Source organism: Rattus norvegicus, chromosome 5 (genome assembly GCF_021556685.1).
Source record: "Rattus norvegicus strain SHRSP/BbbUtx chromosome 5, alternate assembly SHRSP_T2T, whole genome shotgun sequence".
Taxonomy (NCBI): Eukaryota; Metazoa; Chordata; class Mammalia; order Rodentia; family Muridae; genus Rattus; species Rattus norvegicus.
This window is the reverse complement of record NC_141538.1, coordinates 27109486-27135000: the sequence shown is the minus strand read 5'-3', so window position 1 is coordinate 27135000 and position 25515 is coordinate 27109486. Positions and strand designations below refer to the sequence as shown.

Below are 25515 nucleotides of genomic sequence, written 5' to 3'. Positions count from 1 at the left end.
CACTAGCCCGTTTCAAACTAAGAGTGTACCTGAAGAGAAACGGCCGGCGTGGCGTCAGGGAGCTTGAGACAGGTGATGAACTAGGTAGGTCCTTAAGGTTTTTGCCTTGTTTCTTACTCCAATTTCCTGAGGCCTCTCTTCCCCTCCCGCACAGCAGCACAGAGAGGCCCCAACAAGGAAGGAGGAGAATCACATATCCCGAAGCAAGGACATACAGGGCTGGTTATATCTGAGGTCAAACCCAGGCAAAAGGAGTTAAGAGTCTCCAGGGAGGTGGTGCACACCTTTAATCCCAGCATTCCAGAGGCAGGTGATCTCAGACTTTGAGTCTAGCTTGGTCTACAGAGTAAGTTCCAGGAAAGGCAGAGTTTCACAGAGAAACCCTGTCTCAAAACAACAACAACAAAAGCAAACAAAAAGGACCAAAAGGGAGTGAATGCCATAGATCAGCTCTAGCCCTACAGAACCAGAAACAATAGTTAAGACATCACAGTGTAAGGCATGTGTGTTACCACACACCTTCGATCCAAACGCTCGGGAGGCAGAGGCGGGAGACCTCTGTGAGCTTAAGACCAGCCCGACTCACACGGTGAGTTCTGGGCCAGCCAGAGCTACATAGTGAGACCCTGGTCTCCCTGCCCCCAGCAAAAGTGTGTACAATCTGGAAATACTTCAAAATCCTGAGTTCATCTCGGAGGTCACATACTTCTAAGGTGGCATTAAATGTGTGGTTCTACAGCTAATTATGTATAAACCTGAGCTGAGGGAGGCCTCTTACACTACACACAGCCTTTCTGGTTAGCTGAGCATGCTCCCCATGTCAGCAGACAAAAGGGGAAACGAAAAAGACTCAGACAAAGACGTAAGCAGCAAGGTGTCCTCTGGGTGGTGAGCACAACCTTGGTCCCATAATTCTCTTCAAGAACGCGGACGCTACCTCTCACTGTGCGCTGCTCATTTCAATGCCTGAAAAGTAGGACGGCCATCTTTACCACGAGCTCCAGGCTTCCTAAGGACACTGAGGCCCAGCAACCTTCCACCTCCACTGGGCATGCATTGGTCACTGACAACCAAGCATCGGTCCCAGCTCGATTCAATGAACACTCAGTATACACCCGACAAGGAGAAGGCGCCACTCACTCACTCACTCACTATCCTTTTTATACGCAAGCAAGGGAAGTGAAGCTCCAAAAGTCACTGGCCCGATTTCCCAGGTTAGAAAGGAACTGATCCCATGCCTTGAGCCCAGGCAGCCTTCAGCTCCAGTACTTAGGCCAGGCTTCCCCTTACAACCTCTAATCAGACATTTTAAAAATCTTGAAATGACTAGCATTTTACCTGAAACCATTCTCCATGGCTGGTGGAGGAAGAATGTCTAAGAATATCTAACACATCTATGTCTGTAGGAAAGGATCTACCCTGTACTCTTTTTCTCTCTTGTGGAGGAGACACGCGTTATAAAGAGGCTTGTTCGTGTCAGCATGCCAGGCAGGACACATGCCCACGTGCACACGCTCGGAAGCCATAAGACAGCGTCTTCCTCTATTCCTCTCCTTGCTTCTTTTTTACAGGCCCTTTAACCAGAAGCTAGCTGGGCTGGGCTGGCTGGCTGGCCGCCGGCCTTGGAACCTGTCCTGCCTTGCAAAGTTAGGGTACGGGCATGAACAGCCATGCTTGGCTTCTCACGTGGGTGCCAAGGAGTCAAACCCAGATCTTTGTGCCGCCATCTCTTGCCTATGTCCTTAACCCATCAGATTCTACAAGATGCAAAAGCTACGGGGTCCCTTCTTGCCTTGTATTCCTGAGTGACTGGCCTTAGTGAAAAGACAGGAGCTGTTCCCCTACCTTACTTACGGGATAGGCACAATCTAATGCTAAGAACACATCTCCATGCAGATAACTCGCTTACAGTGGCTAGCAGTACGTTTCTCGCTTTACTGCGATGGTTTTAATAGTTTGGCACCACTCTTGCGGAACAATCTTGGTATTACTGTTTTTATAGTACTCGGTGTATTGACAGCCTCTGGCAGAGTGGCACTATAAGGAGCTGATCGCTATCTGCCTGAGTTGGATCTAGCAGCCAAGCAGGATCGACAGTGTGATGGGAGCTGCGTCCATGGGGCCGTATGGTAAGAAGTCATACCAGGTACGATCCAAGTGACCTTTTGACTTAAGTTTCAGTTTCAGGTACGTTCAGGTATGTTTGGTTTTACTGTGAGCAAAAGTGTAAAATAACGTGACGGCAAACTACAAAGTCACTACTTAATACTTTAACATGGCAGAGCGAAGACATTAGAACTGACACCTCCTCAAATTTAGTGAAAAACACCAACAAAACAGCTGTTTGTGTCTGGATTCTGCGGCCTGGGTTTCTCGTAACCACTGGCCAGTAACTGGTGATTAACTCAGGGTAAACATCAACCTTGTCTCTGCTTGTCTCTTCTCACACTCCTGTGGGCCTCAGAAGATAACAGGGACCAAAAAGAGTGAAGCGAGGGAGACAGTATCTCTAAAGCTACTTAAAGAGAAAACCTGTTGCCTTCCAGTAGGAAAGACTTCCGCGCGTGCACATGTACATACATACATTCATGGGTGTGTTCATGCGTGTGCGCGCGCGCACATGCATGTGTTTTCATGTGCGCCCGTGCATGTGCGTGCCTGTATATGTTCATTTATATGTGAGTGGTTGCGTGTCTATAGTCATGCGCATGCGTATGCCCAGGCGCATGCACACGGCCCTGAAAGCGTCTCCAGACTACACAGAAGCCGCACTTTGCTCCAGTTTAGCAGACGCAGTCCAAGGTGAAAGAGTTCCAAAAGCCGGAATCCTCCGCTCCCATCCTACACGGACTCTCACCGGGACTCAGCAGCCCTTTCAACTCAAATATATTCCAGTCTCTAGGGAGTTCTCCACCTCCCTCCCACCTATCAAAGCCATACTTACACAGAGTTTTATATTTACGATATGTTAAAGTCAGGCAGACACACAGGAGCTGACGGTAAATGGGTCTGAAACCTGAGTGCTAAACGCAGTTAATAATACAAATTCGGATCACATCGACAGAAACGCTTTTAAAAGATACACTTGCTTTTGTCTCTTTGAAAACAAGCCAGGGAGGTCTTTTAAATTCAGCAGGCAACAGAAGGAAAATTATTTGGGTAAGAAAAATATTTCAAATACTGCCAAGCAATCTAAGGGGTGGGGGGTGGGGAGGACAGAATCTTAAGGCGAAGTTAGATTTTTTTTCGGGCTATCCATTAGCTATATTTAGTCTTAAAACACAAGAGAAGCCCTGTATATACAAAAGTGATGAAAACTAAGAGCTGGCATGTGGAGTGTCATTTGACTTCTCTGATTTTATAATCCTTTCGGTATAACATCATAAATACAAAAGGTGAGAAAATAATGAAATAAAACTATTTCTAATTCAATTAATTTATTAAATGCTAACAGTGCAAAAAAAAAAAAGCAGAGTAGTGTATTCAGATGCACTACTGTATTAATCCCCACCGCCAGGGGCAGGTGAAGAAACTGAGTCCTAAATAAATTATGCAACTGGCTCCTGATAAGCAGAACTAGTTAGTCATTTGTCCAAAACCACAGCTCGTAGACAGCTCAGTACAGATTCAAACCAGAGCTGGTCACAGCTTCTAACTGAGTAAAACTACTGGTCTTTATTAAAACTCTCTGTTTAAAAAAACAAAACCAAAAAAAACTATCTTTTAAATCAATGTATTTTCCTTTGGCTTTTCCCAGGACTATGATTTAACCATAGTTAACCTACTGCTTTGTGTTCTACTCTTTGAAGTCTTCTGTTGCCCTCAAGTGTGATCTGCATTGTCGACATGATATTCTAACATAATACAGCATAAATTAAACCACCTAACTTCTCAGTGTGGCTGCTCTGGTGTAACAGCTGACAGGCCTCCAGGCTGCTTCTCAGGGCTGATGACTGACCACTATTGTGGCCACACAGAAGCATCCTTTACACATAGCCTCTTCAAAGGTTTGTATGTTTTAAACTTCTGGCAGTAACAAGGTAAATAGGTCTCATCACATTCTGGGAAAAAGCGGTTCTTTTAAATGTTCACAATTTGATAAGAGGGGTTATTTTCAGTAATAATCTGAGTTGTGTTTTAAGAATGAATGAGTCTTGCTATCTATCCCAAGCTTGGCTCTAACTTAACAGTGTGTGTGCGCGCGTGCGTGTGTATAAATGCTACACTTACAGACATGTTCCATGGTGCCTGGAATAAATTACTTCCACAATCTGTAGTTTTTGTACCTAGTGATAGATTAAGTTCTCCCATTCTACCCCCTTTGATTGTTCCCTTCCTGGTTTTTTTTGGGGGGAGGGGTCCCTTCCTGTTTGAGGTGGGACAGAACCCTCAGAGTACACTCAGGTACCTTCCCCTATCCCAGCCAAGGTCCCTGAGAGTCACAGGTTACCCTCATCAAACACTCTACTGCCTGTCTTCATCCTCCACTTCGTTCTCCCTGCCCTTACCAAAGTCCCACGGCCTCCAGGCTGGGCTATTTCAACAGCGTCTGACTTTTGCCTCTAGTCTCTCTTTAAATGCAATCCATCACGCATTGCCAAACTAACCTTTCATCTCCATCCTGTAACCTCAGTGAGGATCTCACCCAGGCTCAACTTCCAATTGCACCACAACCCAACCCTCTCCCTACCTCTCCAACCTGCTGCCCTTCTCCCAGCCAGCGCTTCCTGCCTCCCGAGGCAGGCTCTGGGGCTGGAGGCTGAGAGAAGGGCAGAAGTGTGAGCCAGGGCTGTGTCCCTCTCCAAAGAGCCACAGCTCCAGGAAAGCCACCCTGACGAGACAGTGGGGGGGGGGGGGCACAAAGCCCTGTCCTGGCTCCTGCAGGCTGTTCTGGGTGGGCTACTGGGCTCCTACCAGGGCCTTTAGCTGATGGTTGTCCATCACTCTGTTCACCTTACTTCACTGCTAGCACTCTGACCACACCTCCACATGCCCTAGCATTTTCTCACACATGGTGCCTGTGTCGCCCACATGGTCACATGTCAACCTGCACGTCCAAGCAAAGGGAAACATTTTCAGTATCTCCTAAAATTAGCACAATCCTAATTTTACACCAGCATGCCTTCAACAACAGCGAAATCAGACCAAAAGGTCAGTAAGAACATCATCCTACAACTCTGCACATAACTCTGGAAGCTCATAAAATAGTTTCCACCAAGCACATCCATGTTCCAGATGCCAAAAAGATCTTGCTGTAAGTCCCTAACAGAAACCGTCAGTGGCTCTTCAACGGTGTAAATCTGAAAGCATAAGCGTACTCTGCTGGTTTTAACAGCCATGCCTCTAGATTCGTTCATATCTTTCTTAGAACTGACAGGGTCATAGACCTCTATACAGAAAGTTCACAGTTGGGCAAATTTGCATAGGCCTGGATTTCTGAAGCGCACTCCTAAAATCCCTTTGCCAAGGCAAGTTCCTCTTCTCACTGTGGGCATTAATTAGCTAAGGGACCAGAGCCCTAGAGTCTCCCTACACAGCACAGTTCCTAGAATCAGCTAACTTCAGCAACTGGATCCTCCCAGGGTCTTCTAAGAATGGTTTTAGGTTTTTCTGTTAACACCATGTTAAAATATGACAGTGTAGGAACTGGTGTTCCATGAATCACTAGATTAACCCCATAAAAAGCAAATATACTACTCAGTTGCCAGAATGTGGTAATGGGGCCACAATAACTTATCTCTTCTTCCCTACCTACATTCTGAGCCAGCTGGGAGAGGGCCACACAGGGGCCACCGCCCAATCCCTCCGATAAGGAACCTCTCTGCACGAAGTTCCCGAGCCCAGCAACACTTGGGGCCTTACCCATGGAAGATGCCTCATAAGCCTTTCCTGGAGGCATAGAGCTGAAGTCACTGTGGTGGCAGGAGCACAGAGAGCCCGTCTCCAAAACACAGCCAAGACAGCAAGGTCTCAAGGACACAGGTTTAAGTCATGGAGATGACCTCCACAAGAGCAGGCAAGAAGCAAGGGAGGTTCTCCCAAATAGGCCATCTTCCTGGGCAAAGAATCAAGATAGGCAACTATGCTCTCAAAGACACATAGTGGGGGAGGAGGCACAAAGACACCAACACGCAAAACATGGAGTGCTGAAGATGTGGCTTATCCCAGCTAAGCAGCTGCCTGTGCCTGGCAACCAGGGTGTGTGCGGGACCTGAGATCCAGAATAGCCAAGAGTGAACTGTTGTTACACTTCTGCAAGAAGGGGAGTGTGGGGGAGGGGGTGTCACGATGCTTTGTAGACAGGTTGGAACACTAAAGATGGAGCCTGACCTTAGGTACTGGAAATAATTGTTTTGGGAATCACGTATGGAGACAAGAGCTGTGGTCCTGAAGCAGACCTTCAGAAGGCCAAGGACAAAACACCTGGTACAGGAAGAAAAGGAAAGTCAACAGAGGCTGCATGAGGGAAGGCTCAGGATGCCAACAGCCTGCTCGCCAAGCTCAAGAACAAGTATCAAGAAATGGGTCAATAAGACTGGAAGGAAGGATCTTCTCTTCAACTTGAACTTTGGCGTCTTGCCCTAGGAGCACTACTCTAAGAAGCCCTACACCAACCCACTCATTCACAACATTCCAAATACATTGTAACAACTTCTATATTCTGTTTTCTGAATCCTTTGAACAAGCTCTTATTAGACACATTGTATGCCTTTGGAAATCACACTGGCTTACAGGGAATGCACTGCTCCCAATAGATGATGCCCCTTATCAATTTCTCTTTCCATACACCTTCCACACACATCAGAACTCCTCCTGAAACAAGTTAATTAGGCCATAGGAGAAATGAGAATAAAACTTATCAATACACAATAGTTACTTATCCTGTAGGGCCATTGTTTTAACAGGTCTTTACCCTGGGGCCCACTCTCCCCTTGTATGTTAACTAGTTTGTCAAAAAAAAAAAAGCTACAAATTACCCACATAGATTGTAAGAAAGTAACATCCCTCATTCACAACATTCCAAATACATTGTAACAACTTATATGTTCTCTTTTCTGAATCCTTTCCGTTTCCAAAGTATACTCGGTGGAAAAACAAATGGTATTCTACCATGCTTTGGGGGCTACTGAGGGCAGTAAGAGCTAACGCTATGAGCCTGAACCAGACCAAGAAAAGGCCCATGGCAAACCACAGTATACAGGAAGGAACAGAGAAGAAGGAAATGTGAACAGACGCAGCATGGGAGAAGATTCAGGACTCCCAGCAATCAGGATCCTCAGCAAGACTCTGGATAACAGCAGTCAGAAACACATCAGAAACAATCCAATAAACATCTGACTCTAGAAAGCACATGGAAAGTTTAATTCAATAAAGATGACTTGCAATGAAGAGTCTGCATTTTCTGTGAGAAATATACAGGCGATTTTTACAAGAATGTGAACAACTGCTTTAAACGCCTCTTCTATCCTGAAACAAGACAAATCCATGTCCTGATCCAACAGTGGGCCAGGTAGACACTCACTCTACAGGTCTGCCTGGTAAAGGTATGACTGGTCTATGTACTATGTTATGATCCAGAAAAACCTTATTTTTACTTCCTATAGGTTTATTGTCATTTTCTGTATATGCACGTGGTATACACAACCTGTATGCTTGGTACCTACAAAGCCAGACTGCAGTTCTGGCTCCCTTGGGACTGGAATTAAGGACAGTTGTGAGCCCCGTGTGCTGCAAACTGAACTTTGGTCCTCTGCAAGAGCAGCTAGTGATATTAACTGCTGGGAAAACCGTCTCTCCAGTCCCTATTTATGCTTTGGGCAGCTTTGTTATTTTGTTTGCTTTTTAGTAGTGGAAAAGTGGGGGTGGAGAGACGGTTCAGCAGCTAAGAGCACTGACTGCTCTACCAGAGGTCCTGAGTTCAATTCCCAGCAACCACACAGTGGCTCGAAACCATCTGTAGTGGGATCTAATCTCTTCTGGCCTGCAGGTCTATATACAGGTAGATCACACATATTTCTAAAATAAGGAAATTAATTGTAAAATATGAGTGGAAAAGTGGTAAGGACAAATAGCAATTTGGATAAATGGAATTCTGAAAACACTCCTAAAACAAAGATTATTTCTGCAATAAATTATTTGTATTGTACACACCCTGGTGTTTCGCCCTGCGCACATGTCTGAGAGTGTTGGACACTGACAATTGTAAGCTGGCACGTGGTTGTGGGAACGGAACCTGGTTGCTCTAGAAGAACAGTCAGTGCTCCTAACCATCTCTCCAGGCACAGACTGAAGTGTTAAGGGTACCAAACATGTTTTAACCAGAAACTCGCTGTATTCAAGCTTATGCCAGTTCACTCAATCCTGAAGGACAATACTATACATGTATAATAGCCAGATATACACCATGAGCCTTTTTTTTTTAACTTTTTGCTTTCGTGCCATGTCATACATGTGGGGATCAGAGGACAACTTGTAGGAGACTTTCTCTTCCCACCATGTGGTTCTCAGGAACTGAGCTCATGTCATTACATACATTGGACAGCAAATGGCTTTACTCTTTGCCATCTCGCCAGCCCTGAAATACATTATTTCCGTATGGGAAAGTAAATGTCACCACTTTTAAGATTTTTATTATTCCCTTTCAAATGATGCTGGCAAGAAAAAAACACACCACAGCATACAGGTCGACAAGTTTGCACATCTCTGCTCTGTATGCAGCTATGCAAGTGCTAGGTATCACTAAACAATCCGGATAAATTCTGAGAGCTACTTTAGTAGATGGCATTTTTGTGAGCAGCCTAAAGTATGCTTACACAAAAATGTTTACAACATCACTGGGTGATCTGAAACTTTGGAACCACTACCTGCCGTCCTTGTGAGACCGGATGTTATCATGTGGTGAGTGACTGCCTTTGACTGTGTGTAAGGCTGTGGAGGCTGTCTGTTGTCTTGTGTGTTAGCTGGAACAGTCCAAAAGTGTTTCAGAAGCTCCATACTCACACAAGTCAATGTTCATATGTGGGAGCAAAAGGACGGCATGCTGTACGGCAAGCCATGCAGCATCCGAGTCAACTCTGCCTTGGGCAGTGAGAAAAAGGTGTCCAGAGAATTGTATCTTGGGTAAACACTGGGGAGAAACTTCGAGAAAAACAGTTCTGCAATAAGCTAAATAATTCAGCGCTGACTGTGTCCAGTGAGGACGGGACTGACACACAGGGAGTTTTGTGAGGAGCCTGTGTCTTTCAGGTTGAAATGCCTGCAACTGATAAGATTTGACATCTGAGGAGAGGGGGCCTCCAAGACTATATAGTCCATTAATAGGCAAACTGCAGTCTCCGCTTCTCTCCAGGAACTCTCTACAAATCACAAGTACACAAGATCTGCCTGTTCCTCGGATCCTTCTAAGGTCTGGGTGGTTCCGACAGGAGCATCCAAAGCTCTTTCTACAGACAGACAGCAGTGGCAAGGGCTGGCAAGAGAACTCGTCCTCACTCCACTCAACAAACCCATTAAGGACTGTGAACTTGGGAAATAGATCGACAATCTCTAAAACTGCACTTCATCCCCCTATAAAAATGAGAATTACTATTCCGGCCTCAGCATTCTCCCTAATCCTACTTCAGGATCTGGTGAGAACTGTTTGTGTAGACAGCTCTGTAAAATGCCAGCGCTCAAAGTCCACGCTCTGTACATGTCAGCTGTTTGGATCACTGGTCTTCTTCTAAGGACTTTCACTTTTCCTGTCCCAGTCTAAGAAGCAGCAGAACAGTTTTCTGGGAGATTCACTCAATCTTCCCTTTCCTGAAACTGAAGTGTCCACATGTCCTAGCTGTTCTTCATGTCCTAAACCTACTCTACGTTTAATCCCCTCCTTACCCAATAATCAGAAGTCTGGAAATGAGGAAGTCATGTGTTCTGAGACTAGAGGACCTGGAGTTCCTGTGGACTTGGGTCTCTGACAGAGTCACTTCAGAACTGACTGACCCCTGTCCAGGCCACTGGCCATAAAGAATAATGTCACCTGCTATGTGAACAGCGGGTTTAGGAGAAAGAAGGAATGGCCGGTTGTCTAGAAAGACATCTATAACTCAAGACAGAGAGCACTGGTGACGCTGGAGAGGACGAAGGACTCCCTGACACTGTCACTTTGAGAAGCAGAGACACTGGAGTCCCTGCTGCACGAACCAACAGCAGCAGGATCGGGTAACCACCATCTGGCCATTCTGCTAGAGGAAGTGCATGCAAGTAGGAACTTTAAGTGTCTGGTCCAAGGAAAAGTGTAAACTGCAGAGCCCATAGCCACTGCGGGCCACTCACTGACTACTCGACATTTAAGATGATAGCCTGGGAACCTTTTGAATTAGAAGCAAAATCAAGGACTGGCAAGATTGCTCGGAAACTACAGGCATTTGCTGCCAGACTTGACGACCTGTTTGAGTCCCCAGGACTCACACGGTGGAAACAGAGAGCCAACACGAACAGGCTGTCCTTGGACCTCCACAGGCACACTGTGGCGGGCGCCACACGCGTACACTTGCAAAATAAATAAAGGTGACTTTTTAAACCTAAGACACATGGCTTGCTGGGTTCAACAACTAAAGGTCAGCTGATAAAAATAACAACTGCTCACCCAGTGGGCCATATTGCCTTATCGGGTGCTTCTGGTAGTGTCTGCTTATCTCACTGTATCTTTGGGCGGGCGGCTGTATCAGAATCTCCACCACTATGATTCATACCTGGTCTTTCTGGTATGAGAGTTCAAGTTCCCAGTCACTGCAGGGTATGTACATGTGGCCTCCACAAGTATTTTCGTCTCTGCTGGAGAAAGTGTCATGAAGGCAAAAGACGCAGACTTGAGTGCCGAGTGTGAAACGGCGGTATGGGCAGAAACAACCGGGGCTGGCAAGCCAGCAAAAGAAGCTCTGTGGTTGTAGCGTGTCGCTTGTACTTTTAAAGGACCTTTTCTTTTTCTCTTTTCAATAATTTGCTTATTTTTTAGAACACTGATTGATGCTTTACCTGTTGTTTTTCCAGTGTGAAGGAGTCAGATGCCCCTGGAGTTGGAATTACAAACAGTTGTAAGCTGCGTGCGATGTGGGTGCTGGGAACTGAACACAGGTCCTGTGGAAGAGCAGCCAGTGCCCTTAACAGCTGAGCCATCTCTCCAGCCCCTAAAGCACCTTTTCTTAGTTCACACAAGTAAAGCTAAAAGGCTACGCAAGCAGGTTCTAGAATCTAGTCAATCAGGATTCGAGCTCCCCCACCGCAGACTGAAATGGGATGGCTCTAGGGAACTTAAACTCTCAAGCCTCAGTCTCCTCAGCTGCAAAATGGGGATAATTCTACCTGAAGTTGTTCTTAATGAGTAATTAAAAGACCCATTAAAACATTCAGCACAGGCAATGGTGTAACTCAGTGCAACAGTCTCTATTTAGCAGGTAAAGTCCTGAACTCAATGCCTGACACCCACGGTTGTTCTCTGACTTCTACACACACGCTGTAGCACAAGTGTGTGTGCACACACACACGCACACACACACACACACACTTTCATTACTATGATTATTCTTATCTTTTAAGGTATCTCGTTCTTTGCTTTTCTTCGATGCAACACACGATTTAATCAAGACTTTGAAACTTTCAGAGGGCTGGCATGATTTCCTGAACATGTTCAAACACAAACACGGTCAAGTACATAAGAACATATAAACTACCACAACGGAGGCTTTTAAGTTCCCTCTAAAAATCAATGGTTAACAGTGCACAGGCCCCACCCATACGGAAAGCAATTGCCAGGCCCACACACTATAAAACGCATCTGAAGTTAGGGCATATTCTTGTTGTGGAGCTGTGCACTGAGCGGTAAGCTAAATGTCTGCTTATTATTCTGGAAGGGACATCTCATTGTTTACCTGCTCATGTTAAACACACTCCATGGTTTTTAGGTGTTTAAATCATTTGTACACCTATAATTGTCTTAAATATCAACAAAACAGATTTCTGCCATGCCCCAGACTCTCAGAAAAAAACGAGCAGGAGACACAGTACACTCCGTAAAAGGTTAGAGCAGTCCCTAAATCTCCTCAGAACTAGGGAGGAGAAAAGTCAATTACCAAGGTGTCTACAGCCCAGATATGCTGCTCATCTGACTGTTTTAAGATGCCATTCCCAGGAAGAGGATGCTCGCCCATGCTCACACAGGTCTGACTCTAGCTGTTCCCCACACAAAGGCTGGGGTGGGAGCGCATGCCATCTGCAGTCCTTCTCAGTCGCCAGGAGCTCTGTGCCTGACCCTGTATTGATAAAGTAAATGCACGGTGTAAAAACTCCAACCCACCACATGACCTCTGCTGCCTCCTTAGTCAGTGCTGAAGCCAAGAGAAGAGGCAGCCCCCAGTACACGGTCACTTCACGGTCACTTCACGGTCACTCCACGAGCCCACCAAAGTCCAGACTGCAGGAGGCTGCAAGCATCTTTCCACTACCCTAGAGCTCACGAGGAAATGACCTCTCCAACCTCAGAAACACGCTACTGACAAACCAAACAAAAAGAGGCATCTTAGAGGGACTCTTAAAAAAGATGGCTAACTGGGGGATCTGGGGAGGTGACTCAGAGGCGAGGAGCAGTAACTACTCTTCCAGAGGGTCTGGGTTCAATTCCCAGTGCACAGGTGGCAGCTCGCAAGTGTCTGTAACCAGAAACCCAACACTCTCACAGAGATACACATGCTTGTGAAGCGTCGACGCATAGAAAATATAAATTTCTTAAAAAATTGGAACTAAGAAGTTGGAAGAAATAGTACCAGAGATACGCTCCCACCAAAAAGCTGGCAAGGGCCTTCTGAAGTGTTGGTCAAAACATGGAGGTTTTATACTGAGCGACTTTCAAAGATAATAACTTCAAGGAAGGACAGCTTCATTTGCAGGCAAAATAAAATAAATAAAATATAAAACCTACCAAAACCAAGTAGCGACACAAAGTTTGTCCTGATGTTAATGCACAGGACTCTCATAATTTGTCAGTTCGCACATTATTAAAATCCACTATTCAGAAGCTTTTCTGGGTTTGTCCATCAGCACCTCTGACACCAGCAACCTCGTTTTATAATCCACTTTCTCCCACAAAACAAAAGTATCTTTGAAGATAATTTGCATATTAAACTGGTTTGTACATACTCCAGTAAACACCAGGTAAGTGTTCAGGCCAAGGCTGTTATTTTTCCCCAATTACTCAAATAATATATTCATTTCTACAACACCCACGTAGGATGCAACTGTCTCAGCACAATTAACTCCCTCCAAGTGAGAAGCACAGGTCTGAAAGTACATGGAACCCACAGGCTACCTCCCGGAAGCCCAAGGACCTCGCTCGAATATGTAACAGGAAAAGAGCTTCCAGAAGAGAAGACACAGAAGGCAAACGTGGCCAAGTCTGGCTACGGCAGGATTCGTGCTTAGCCTCTGATGGGCCAACTCCTACAAAGCGCTACACGTCAGGCTGGTAAGAGGAAAATACTACACCCTGGGCCAGCTACAATGGTCACCACCCTCGTCCCAGCAATCCCCAGTGGGTTTACACACACTCCTCCATGAAGAGGAGCCCTTTTAAGGCCTTCGAGGGTCAGCAATAGATTATGCTTGAAAAGTCTGGAATACCACTAGCAACAGAAAGAAAGTCACAACAACAGTTACCCAACCCACAGTGAGGAGCAGTGATCCTGGTCACACGCTCAAGGGACTAACTCATCCACTTCTTCCTCATATGCCATCCTTGTCAGGGGCCCGCTGCCTCCACGAATAGCATCACCAGACAGCCGAGCAGGCGATGTGCTAGAAACAGACATCCCTCGAGACCTGTCTTCCAGGACACATCCGTCTACCTTCAGGTCTGATTCACTGAAACCCTCCATATTCGCTGCACCTCCCCATGGCTCTCCGTCCCCAAGGACACTAATCTAGTCCACACGCACATCAATCCCAAGGAAAGCAGACAGGATACTGACCACACTCTTCTCCCTCCACCCACCCGCCGTCCCACCTACTTGTTCCATCCCCCATCAAGAATGCTCCACGCTCAGGAAGTACTACAACTTTCTTCAAAAATCCCAAGTTCCACATCAGGCCAGTGCTGCCCAAGCCCGGATGCCGCCTGCCTCCAAGGTCTCCCCTTAAAGCTCCATGTTGACCTACAACTGCAACCTTCTCCGGGGCAGAGGTCACTACTGCCTTTCACTTCCTTACACTTTCCTGTATGACAAGATACAGGATGGCAATGCTAAAGCCACTTCTCAATGGCTAAGCCCACACAACGGTGGAATCCGAGTCATAACCCCTGTCCTGTGCTGTCTTCTACCAAGTCAAGTCTCGTGCCGCCACGGTGTCGCCAGACTGTACTACTGCACCTTTTAGGTAGTAGGTACCCTAGAACAGCTGAGTGGAAAACAACAGAACAGGAAAACTAACCAGAGTCCACATTCACTTGCTAGGAGAGCCACGCCTGTTGCCTACACAGGAAGCATGAGGCTCAAAGGACCACTATGAAGGCATCTACCCAGTTCAACATTAACAGCCACCAACACTCCTGACAACCAATAAAACTTTACCCACGAAAGTACGCTTCTCCATTAAAACAGTGCACGTAATGTTTAAAACGGATGCTTCTTGTTTTCAAGGTGAAAACAAAGCAGACACCTCCACCAAAATAATAAGTAACTATTTTTCTGAGAGAGCATTCGTGTTTGCGATGGCCTTGTCAACACATACAGCATCTAGTCGGGGTGATGAACTCACTGAAAACAGTAATCAGATGTTGGAACAATTATCTCTGCTTTTCTCAAAATAGATAATCATGGGAGGGGGGGTTTCCTAACAGGGTAGAGGAAGCCATCAGTGATTTAAGAGAGCCTCTAGGAGCCCTGTGCTCGCACGACTCAGAACCTAAGGCAGAAGGTACTCTCGAGTCACTCCATGAAGAGGAGCCCTTCTCCTCCAGAGCTAACTGAGTCATCCAGCAGATGAGCCCACATTTCTCCCACACGACACACCACACTAGGCACCAGAGACAGGGAGGGGAGCGGGGGGGGGTGTGTACTGCAGGAACCAGCTAGAGGCCGCTCATTCATCTCTGGGCTCCACATTTTTTAATCTATGACATGAACAAGTTCAGCACGCTAAGGCCCTCACACTAAGTATCCGAAGGCTTGAATGACTGTAAAATTAAATCCTATATGACAGGATCTCCACGATTACCGCTTCCTATTATAACACAGCTGATCTCACCTAAAAATTTTAATATACTGATAAAAGACCCAGACAATCAGTGGTTTTAATTACCACTTCTGCTCGACTCCCACCAACGATCCACTGCGAACCTGGACCATAACCGTAACCTAAGTGGTGCCCAGACTGAAGGAAGCCATTACATCTTTGCATTCTGTAGGGGGAAAAAAAAATGGGATCGCATTTTTTTTTTTAATTTTAAATACCACTAGTTGTCTTGGGCTGTCAAAGATTTTTAGAAGACAAAACAGTTTCGAGAAATAGTTCGAGAAAGAGAACTATTTTATCTTCCAAACTCACGGTTCTAATGGCTTTAGAAACCAGTGAAGAGGCACACTGCTAAAGTTCTACTTTTTAAAAGGCTTAAAAGAGTATCTCCTCTAAACAATACACAACCGTGTAAGACACGTCCAGAGCCAGAGGACCAGTAAGTTCCCTCAGTCACAGCGGTGCCTCTCAAATGCTCCTCGGGACGCTGTCACATGTATTCAGCCCACGCTGTGCATGTTCACCTCCTTCATGCAGACAGCACCTGAATTCTGGGATTAATCGCTTTCTGAAGAAGGCCTCCTAAGATCTGCTCGCTCTCTCTCTCTCTCTCTCTCTCTCTCTCTCTCTCTCTCTCTCCCTCTCTCTCTCTCTCTCTCTCCCTCCCTCCCCCTCTCCCTCTCTCCCCTCCCTCCCTCCCCCCCCCCCTCTCTGGTTAACTCAGCCCTGACTAAACAGCATTTTCATTCTTGCAATACCTTTATTTATAGGATTGTTTACAAGATGGCCAGGGTGTCTGCTACAAAAAGCAGACAGACACCGAAGAAAGGACCAACTACCACCTCTATGGTTCACCCTAGATCAAGACAAGCATAAAGTAGTTTCCCTGCTACTAGGGGATAAACTCCTAGAAGGAAAGCCCTGTCTCTCACACAAGAGTTCCACAGTGGAAGGTCTGCGTAGACAGAAAGAAAAGGAACTAAATGGATGCTAACTGAATACCATGCAAACTTGATCATACACGGCAAATAAGATACTTTAATTCCTGGTTTGAAAGAACTGTCCCAAGCCTGGCTCCCATGGTGCAACAGGGGTGACAGAGCAGAAGCACAGACAAGTATATCCCTCTTCTCTTAGCTCCTGGCATGGCAGCGGTGTACAGGAAAGGTTGCAATGTTTTCTTGATGTTTTAAATCATAAAGGAACTTATTACTATAGTGCTGACCTCCCAGTTAAGGCAAGGCAAACAGAGAACAAGCCTTATGGAGAGAGAAAGTATTGGCAGTATTCCATAAGTCAAACTAAAACCTAGACCGAGCCTAGAAGAATCCACAAAGGTACTGTTTTAACACCAAGTTCCCGACTAAATTAATACTGGCATCTGTACTTTCAACTGGGGGAGGGGGGAGTGTAACTAGTTTATTTTTCTCCTTCAGAGAAAAAGTTGAGATTTATCTATGTTAAAGGATCTAACATACCACTCTACTACTTCTCTACCTGTCCTCGGTGCTAAGGAAAGGGAATCAATTTTGAAACTGATGTCAAAATAATTCCACTGATTAAGCCTAACATAAGTTACTACCTGACTTGTTTTTTTCATCTAGAAACTCTCTTAATTTTGAAAGCATAAACATGGGATAAAGAGTCATAAACTTCAAACTTACCAATCTGACCAGATTTTTTTGAGGGGTGGGAGTGGGAGCAAGATATCCAAGAAAAATATATAATCAAAACATGCACTCCCAGGAAACGACCTCAAACCTGGAGTGTCAGACTGAGGAAATTCACCTGTTACAAGCCTGTCAAAAATCCACTCTATCCCTTAATCAGCAGATTATCAGAAACAGAGAAAGGGGATGCCATATTCACCCAATAGACAAAAAAAAAAAAAAAAAATCTTTTTTCATTTTAAACAGCTCCTAAAATTTGCTGACATGGCCCTTTCCCATTTCCAATTTTTACTTTTACTGTTCTTTTTGTTTTCTTGCAGCTTTCAGGGAAAATAAACTTCTCATGAGGAAACTGGAAGACTTAAAATGTCTCCTACTTATCACCTAGAAAGGCGACCCAGAGTCCTCTGTGCCCCAAGCATCTAGCTTTCAGCCTCTTTATTACCGTTGTCAATGAATGGGCCCCAGTCAAGTGAAAGCTGCCATTTTAGGGGAAAGACTGGAGGGCTTTCTGTTGTGCAACAGCAAGACAAAAACACTGTGCGACAGATGTACTCTGGGGGCTGGGGAGGACGCAACTTCATAAAACCACTGCTCAAGTTATTTCTCGGACATTACTGTAATCGAAACGTAATTAGAACTGGAATAAATCAGGTATGGAGCTGCTGGGTCATCGCCACTAAGATTTTTGTCATCGTTAGAACAGCTCTGTGAGGAAATAGAGACGTATTTATTTCCTCCGGCTGATTATCACGTATGATGAGTATCCCCCTCTTCTGAAAGAGAATTGAGGGAAAGTAACTGTGGACCCCTTAGGAAGGTGTCACCCACTGCAAAGACGGCTTCAATTTAAAATTAAAAAATAAAAATAAAAACCAGAGCTCTCACAAAAATTATTTTAAAATAATTATTTAATATATCCAGAGATCCAGCTCAGTGGAAAGACACAGTTTAAGTAAGTTATTTAAATCGATTGCTAGATAATATACAATGGAAAACTAAAAAGTATACTTAGCAAGTGGAGAACTGGATAGTGTATCTAATTCTAGCAATTCAAAGGAAACTCTCCATGTGGGTTGCTACTTTTCTTTTGTCCATTGTCTGTTCAGAAGAGGGAAGAAGGAGGAAAAAAAAAAAAAAACTAGTTTAAAACCCAGGCGTGAACAGTCTCTAAAAGTGACCTCCAGGGAGAACCGTGCTGCCGGGCCGGAGCACTCCCTGGGCTGCCCGCTCCACGGGGGCGCTCACAAAGCGGGCTGCCGAGCCGGAGTTTGGGGTGCGCTCCCACGGCGCAGGGCTCCTCGAGGCAGAGCCATCCGGAGAAAGGCGGCTCGGGAATGATGGCTGCTCGGGGCCAGCGGCTCCTTCCCCGGAGCCTCCTGACCAGTCCCCCGCCCCCGCCAACCGGCGGCCCCCTCCCAGTGCCGCTCAACCCATGCCACCAAGCCCACCCCGCACCGCGCCCCGCCGCGCCCCGCCCGCGCCCCGCGCCCCCAGCGAGCCCTGTCCCCGGTGCGAAGCAAACAAACAACGCGTTCCCCGCCACCCTCCTTCCTCTCCCGCTGACCGCTCGGCCTCCAGCCACCTCGGCCGCTCGCGCCCGGAGCCGGCTCTCCGCGGGGGCACCGCGTAACCCCGCCGCTCCGGGGCCACCTGGCGACCCCCGCCCCCGCCCGGACCCCCGACAGGCTGGGGGGAGGGGAACGGGGACGCGAGTTGGGATCGCGGATTAAAGTCGCTATTATGCCGCCGCCGGCGGCCCGGCCAGCTCGGCAAGGTGGGGTCCCCCGGTCGCCCGCCCGCGCTCGCCCCGGCCCGGCTCCCTTTCTTCTCGTCCTCGCGCACTTGGGAGCTGCCGGGGATCCCCAGGAACCCCTAGCTGCGGGCTCGGAACTCTGCGGTCGCCGCCGCCACCGGCTGGGCTCGGGACGCCCCCCGCGCCGCGTGTTCGCGCCACCCCCGCCCCCGCCCCACGCGGCGCCCCGCGCACTTTCCCTGCCGCCGACCCACCTCGCCCGTGGCTGTCCCCGCGCGGGCTGGCGCCGCCGCGCCCGCAGGGACGCACTTTGTTCGCGCCGGTGCGGCCGCCGCTCCCGGCGAGCGCGGCGTGGTCGGGCCGGAGCGGGGGGCGGGGGCGAGGCGGGGGGCGCCGCCGTCCCCGAGCCCCGCGCTCAGCGCCCCGCGCCCGCGCGCCCGCCGCCGCTCGCGCCGGAGTTGGAGCCCAACTTTTTCCTCCTTCCCTTTTCTCTCGAACGCAGCCGGCAACTCGTGCTCGGTGCCGGCGGGAGGAAACGCGCTCGCGCTCCCCAGCGCGCAGACACGCTCCCTCCTGTCCCCGTCCCCCCCGACGCCGGCAGCACAACAAAAAGCCATTTACATGCGAGGAAGTGACCCTCGGCCGCCCCGCGCGCCCCCGCCGCCGCCGGCCCCGCGGACGCAGGCAAAAGTTGGGGCGCCGGGCGGCGCTCGGGCCGCGGGTTCGGGCCCCGCCGGCAGCAACACGGGCGACCGGGCGGGCGGCGCTACGCTCCTGCCGACCGCGGCCCCCGCGCACCTCTCCCCGCGCCCCGCACACGCCCAACTCCCCGCTCGCAACTCCGCGCGGCCGCGGCCCGGGCCGGCGCGGTTTCCTGCCGCCGCCCCTCCCGGGGGCGCCGGGGAAGTCTGCGCTCACCGGCTCGCTCGTTCGCTCGGGTTAGTCCGCCGCCGCGCGCCGTGGGGAACAAAACGCAGAGCGGCTCCGGAGTTGGCTCGGCGGCCGCGGCCGGGGGCTGATCCACGGACGCGGAGTTAGCCGCGCGCGGACGGGGCTCTGGCGAGTTGCGGGGTCTCCGGGTCCCCGGGCCGCCTCCTCCGCGGAGCTCCTTTGTGTAATTCCACTCGATTCAAGTTTAATCCGATAGTTCCCGAGCACGAGCGCGTCCGCACCACCACGGCTCAACCCCCGCGCCGCCGCCGCCGCCGCCACCGCTGCCGCCGCCGCCGCCGCCGCCGCCGCCGCGGCCCCAGCACGCCAGCGCCTGCGCGCGCCCTGCACGCCGCGCGCACGAGCCTCCGGGACCGCGCGCGCCCGCGGCCGGCTCCCTCCGCGGCGCGCCCGCGCCCGCGCGCCGCCACCTGACGTCAGGCGCGCCTGGCATAATTTATGCAAGAATTCGGCCGGGGTGGCGGAGGCCGCGGAGAGGCCGAGAGAAGGGGGCGGCGCGGCGCGGACGGCCGCCCCTTCCCGTCCTGCCGGGCGCCGGCGCAGCGGGCGGGTGTCGGTCCCGGTGCGCGGCCGCCGCAGCCTCTCGGGCAGCCTGCTGCAAGCGCTCCCGCGCGGGTCCAGAGGGTGCCACGTTTCCGCGCAGCACCTTCCCGGAGCCGCGGTGCGCCGCCCTGGGACAGGAAGCCGAGGCCCGGAGCCCGTAGTGACCCCCGGCCACCGCGAGGGGTGTCCAGCGCCGTGCGGACCGAGGAGGCTGGGGGTGTTTGGGTGTCTCCTGTAATTATCCTTCAACTTGAGATGATTTTCCCACAAGAAATACCTAGGATGGACGCCTTTCCTTTCAAATAGATCCATTCCTGCCTCACCACTTTGCTTTTGCCGACGTCCTCGGTGATAGGACCGCGCGATCTTCCACTAAATCAAAAAGTTTAACTAGATGGCATTGATTTTGGTTGAATATGTGAGCGTGCCAAAAAACGAAGGGATAGCGCAGTGGTTATGAAACAAAGAAATAGAATGTGTGCCCATTTTTAAACGTGTCAGAACTGGAGTGTTTTCATCATTCCCTCGCCAATGTGGCACTAAATATGATCTTCCAGTTTGAGTATCCGACCTTCTTGCCCATTTCTCTTTCCAGTGCAATATGAATATTAACCTTGAAGACATTTTTAAAAATTAATTTTCCTCTTGCGTAATAGATATTTAAACATTTCCTGCGCATCTTTTGTGTGCAAAACACGAAGCGAATATCATTTATAAACGGCCAACAATTGTAAACTCCAACATGGTTTTATTAGGTTAAAGACTGCACTCATTTATAAATAAGGAAGGAGGTTATACAGCCGACTATGACAGCTGTGTAAGTGATATTGAACTCAAAAATCGTAGAAAAAAAAATCAACCATGCCAATCTCACCCACTGATGATGCCCGTGCTGCTACTGAGCCTAGAATCACACTGTTTTTATTTGGACAAGTGATTTGCCAAAACTGTTTCATTTGTACTGCAACTAAACCGGTTAGACATTTATTTCCTAATAGCAATAATTTTATTCTTTTTTATTATTTTACAATCTGATGCTTATTTAAGTACATTGCTTCTGACTTTTTTTCACCATAAATTGGATTTTTAAAAGAAACATAGTCATCAAATAGTTTACAGATAATCAGCAGAAAACATGTCAACACCACAAGGGGAAAAAATCTGACATTAAAAACTGAAAATTATGAAATCTGCTTTTTATAGCTCCAGAATCATAAACCAAAAATCACAATTCTAATTTAAGCCTTCCATTTACAATAAGTTTATATCCCTCAAAGTAAGGCTATTACAGATACTTGGGGGGGGGGGTCCTCACTAATCAGATATGCATCTGTTTCAAAACAATTTACAAGCTAAATAATATGACCTCTACATTTAATGAAAGTATAATGTTTTAGCTGTGTGATCAATAGCTCTAAGGGACTATGTGGATGTCCCCTGTCTTGTCCTTGTGTATTTCACTGGGATGTTGGGACAGTTCCTTTTGTAATATGCCAAAGATAAACACAGCCAGTGTGGAACAAATCAGCCACATAGCCCCTCTCTGACTTAATCTCTTCCTTATCCTGGGAGTCAGGGTGAGAAGTCCAGAACTCCAAGGGCCTTGAAAAGCCAAAGACCCTCAGGCGCAGACCTAGGCAGCTTTGTATTCCCTAAGCCTCAGCTCCCACCCACCCCCACTACCCTAAGCCTGGAACCTTCTTCTCTCCGTTTGCTTCATTCTTGAAGTTTTCCCAAAGAGAATCATTTGAATTCACAAGCTTTAGCTTTAAGTATGCAAATACTTTAGGGCCAGATAAGGGTCACTCACAGCCAAATGTAAACTCCTTCTGATGGGTCGCTTTTCTTCCCTAGCACCCAGCTGAAACTAACCCGGGGAGAGATTTTTACATTCTTTTCACATTGGAGTGTAAGAGGTTCCAGGCTTGGTTCTAGGTGCTTGGAGTAAATCTAACAAGGTCCCATCTTTTGCTGCCTGGTTGATTGGTGGTTGAGATTCAGTGAACGGAAAGAACAATGGGATGTCTACATCCTTGAGGAATTAGGGTTTGCTCGGCCAAGTTGCTCATGCCCTGAGGGCAGCAGGAAGGTGTTAGCGACCTAGGAGGTGGGGCTCTAACGGATGGAGTGGGATCCCATAGATAGCAGTTAAGAAAATACAAACACAACATGACCTGTGGCAAAAGGGAAAGGGAAAGCCACTTCCAAGAACTCAGAGGGGTGGAACTCACCCATAGTAAGGCTGAACTGCTGCTTAGACAAAGGTTTGACTGTATTGGGGGGAATATAACCCAAATGAACGCAATACTTGGGAGCAGAGAGTCTTTTGCAAAAACAAAGTAAGTGAAAAGTACCCAAACTTCTAGAACGTCTACTAAAACTTAAATCCTAGCAGTCTCTCAAATGTTTTCAAATCTAAACTATCTTATAAAGCACACTGATTCCAGTACAGAGGGGTTGAGAATTGTTCTGCATCCTTATTTACCAAGTTTATGTTCCTCTCTCCAATCAAGTCATCTGCGTTAAATTCTGATGCAGTACTCCCTTCGAAAATATGTAGAAAATAATACACACATAAGAATGTCATGAACTGAGAAAAAGCACCAAAAGCAAAGCCAAGGGTTTTCCTTCTTTCTCTAAGATTTATTTGTTTTCCTGTGCACTGGTGTTTTGCTTGCATGTATGTCTGTGTGAGGGCGTCAGATCCTCTGGAATTCCAGCCATGGAGGTGCTGGGAATTGAACTTGGGTCCTCTAGAAGAGCAACCAACTGAGCCACCTCACCAGCTCCTTCCTCCCACACCCCCAAAAAAACTTGTTCTGCCTCATGAAATAACATCATATTTTCCTGTCATTTTTCCATGGAAGAACTCAAAAGAAAAGCCAGGAACTCGGTCCATCCTTTCACATTAAAAGGTGCCATCGTATGTAATCTAAAATTGCACGTTCTCACCGGATACTTGCTTTTTCCTTCTTAGTTATGCTGCTCTGCAGTGCGCCTATTAAAATGAGCTTGGCTTTGGTTCCTCTGTGTAAAGACTTCTTTGTTTGTATTTCTTTGTTAAGTAAGTTCTGGGTTTTTAACATAGTTCATACACAAATAGGAATTGGTTCAATTATTTGTCTGCAAATTATTGTTAAGTTATTTGTGGAGTACCCTTCCAGTGCTTTCTAATTTACCCAAGAGCATGTGGTGCAAAATGTTTAGCAATAAGTCCACGGTATCTTTTAAGTAAGCAGATAGGATGTTGGTTTTAAAATCATTAGATAAAATTCCCGTCCCATCTCCATTAGCCATAGCACCGTCAGAGCCCCTGATGGTGGCTGTGAGGAGTGATAAGGTGGAGGTTCTCTGTGCTGTGGGGGGAGTGGACGTCTAGGAGGAGACTCTCACAGATAGTAAATTTAGTTACATTGGAGACATTCTTTCAGAAACCGTTTGTTGAGTGTTTACAGTGCACCATACCCTCTCTTAATCTTGAGGATATGGTAAGGTCCATTTTCTAAAGGAGCTCATGATGTATGGTAGCCCAAGAAAGAGCTGCCTCAGGTCAGAGCCATTGCTAAAGGCAGAGCGGCAGCCTGAAGCCTGCAGGATGAGAGCCTAGGTTGGATCCTTGGCACCAACTGAGGAGAAAACAAAACAAAACAAAACAAAACAAAACCAAATAAAGGTGTGACTCTTGCTGCCTGAGATAGGACAATAGGTTTCGTAGGATACAAGACCTTAAACTGTGCCACGGGTAGTCCCAGAAACTCATCAGGACATGGATGGTCAATGCCATCACACACACACACACACACACACACACACACACACACACACACACTAACTCATTCTTGCCCTATGTCCTCATTAGGTTGTGAGCAATGGCTGTATCTTCTCTACCTGGCACCCCAGTTATCATCGGTTTCCCCAGGTGGTGAGAATACAGGAGGAAACTGAACTAAAGAAGTAGAGCTAAGAAGAGCTCCTTCAAGTTATGGTTTTTACCATCTTAAAGTCTTAACTTTAGGTCTTCTTTTAAATTTATTTTATATATGTGAGTACACTGTCACTATCTTCAGACACTCCAGAAGAGGACATCAGATCCAGTTACAGACGGTTGTGAGCCACCCTGCGGTTGCTGGGAATTGAACTCAGGACCTTTGGAAGAGCAGTCAGTGCTCTTAACCGCTGAGTCATCTCTCCAGCCCCAACTTTAAACCATCCTAAAGTATGGTCTGTCTCTGAGCAGTTCTCAGCAAGAGAGGCAAGCAGCAAGGTGGTTGAGAAGCTTAAGACAGGAAACAGGGACAATGTGAACGCTAAAGTTTTCACTCTGGCTCAAGCCAGCTGTCCTTAATGTTTGAAATGTGGATAGTAAACTATTGAGGAAGAGAGGCAGGAGTAAAGAGGCAGAAGTCCTCGAGCACAAGCTCGAGAACTGGAGAGCGCAATGGTCCACAATGTGGCTTCACCGGCTTGCACTCAGTCCCACTGCTACCTCTTCTCCACCCAGTTCCCAGCCCCAGTACTCCAGGGTACTAATCCTGACCAATACTGAGTAGCCCGCCCCGCCCCCAGAAATATCATAGTTTCCACTTCTAGCCTAATACATGGAAATTTATAGCGCTAACTTAGTATGAAGATACTTTTAATTAAACATTTAACTGAGAAAAGTACAGCATATTATTTCCAAACAGTTACTAGACACTTGCTGAGAGTCATACACGGTGTTGGGTGCTGCAAACAGAAAACAAACAACAGGGGAAAAAAAAGCAAACCCCGATTACGAGTGGGTTCCCTAACTCTTTGGAGAGGTGGGACGGACATCTAAGCATACTGTGGCAAGCAAAGAGTATTCAACAAGGGTATCATGTGGACCACTGATGACTCAAAAGAGACTCGTTCTTCTGCTTCTTCTGCCCAGATAGGCAGAAGAGACAGCACAGAAGATGTGACATTTAAACCGAGACTTGCCGGACGCTGCAGATGGCAGGGGATGGAGAACCCACCAGGCAGAAAAAACTGGCTGATAATGCCTGAGGCAGATGGCCTGTGTCAGGACCGCAAGTAATTTGGCTCAGTTAGAGCACAGCACACGCAGGGAGGGAGTGAAGATGGAGGCCAGATCAGAAAGGGTTTACAGCACACTGAGCTTTTTTTTTATTTTTAAAGCAGAGTGCAACAGCACAACCCTATAGGATGTGGAGGCAAGAGCATTGTAAGTTCAAAACCAACCTGGGCTATGTGACAGGACCCTGTTTCAGACAACAGAAAGGCTGTGGGTATAGCTCAGTAGTCGAATGTTTGCCTAGCAGGCAGAAGACCACAGGGTTCAACCTT

At 47.7% G+C, this 25515-nt stretch overlaps 1 protein-coding gene across 2 annotated transcripts in view; it reads right to left on the bottom strand.

Annotated features, from left to right (window-relative positions):
- Nucleotides 1–19959, bottom strand: part of Chd7 (chromodomain helicase DNA binding protein 7) — a 183339-nt gene extending 163380 nt beyond the window's left edge. For both annotated transcript variants that reach the window (NM_001107906.4, XM_087548652.1), the window contains exon 1: nt 19612–19959. The gene's annotated coding sequence lies outside the window, so the exon portion shown is untranslated. The remainder of the gene's footprint in view (nt 1–19611) is intronic.
- Between the last annotated feature and the right edge of the window lie 5556 nt (nt 19960–25515).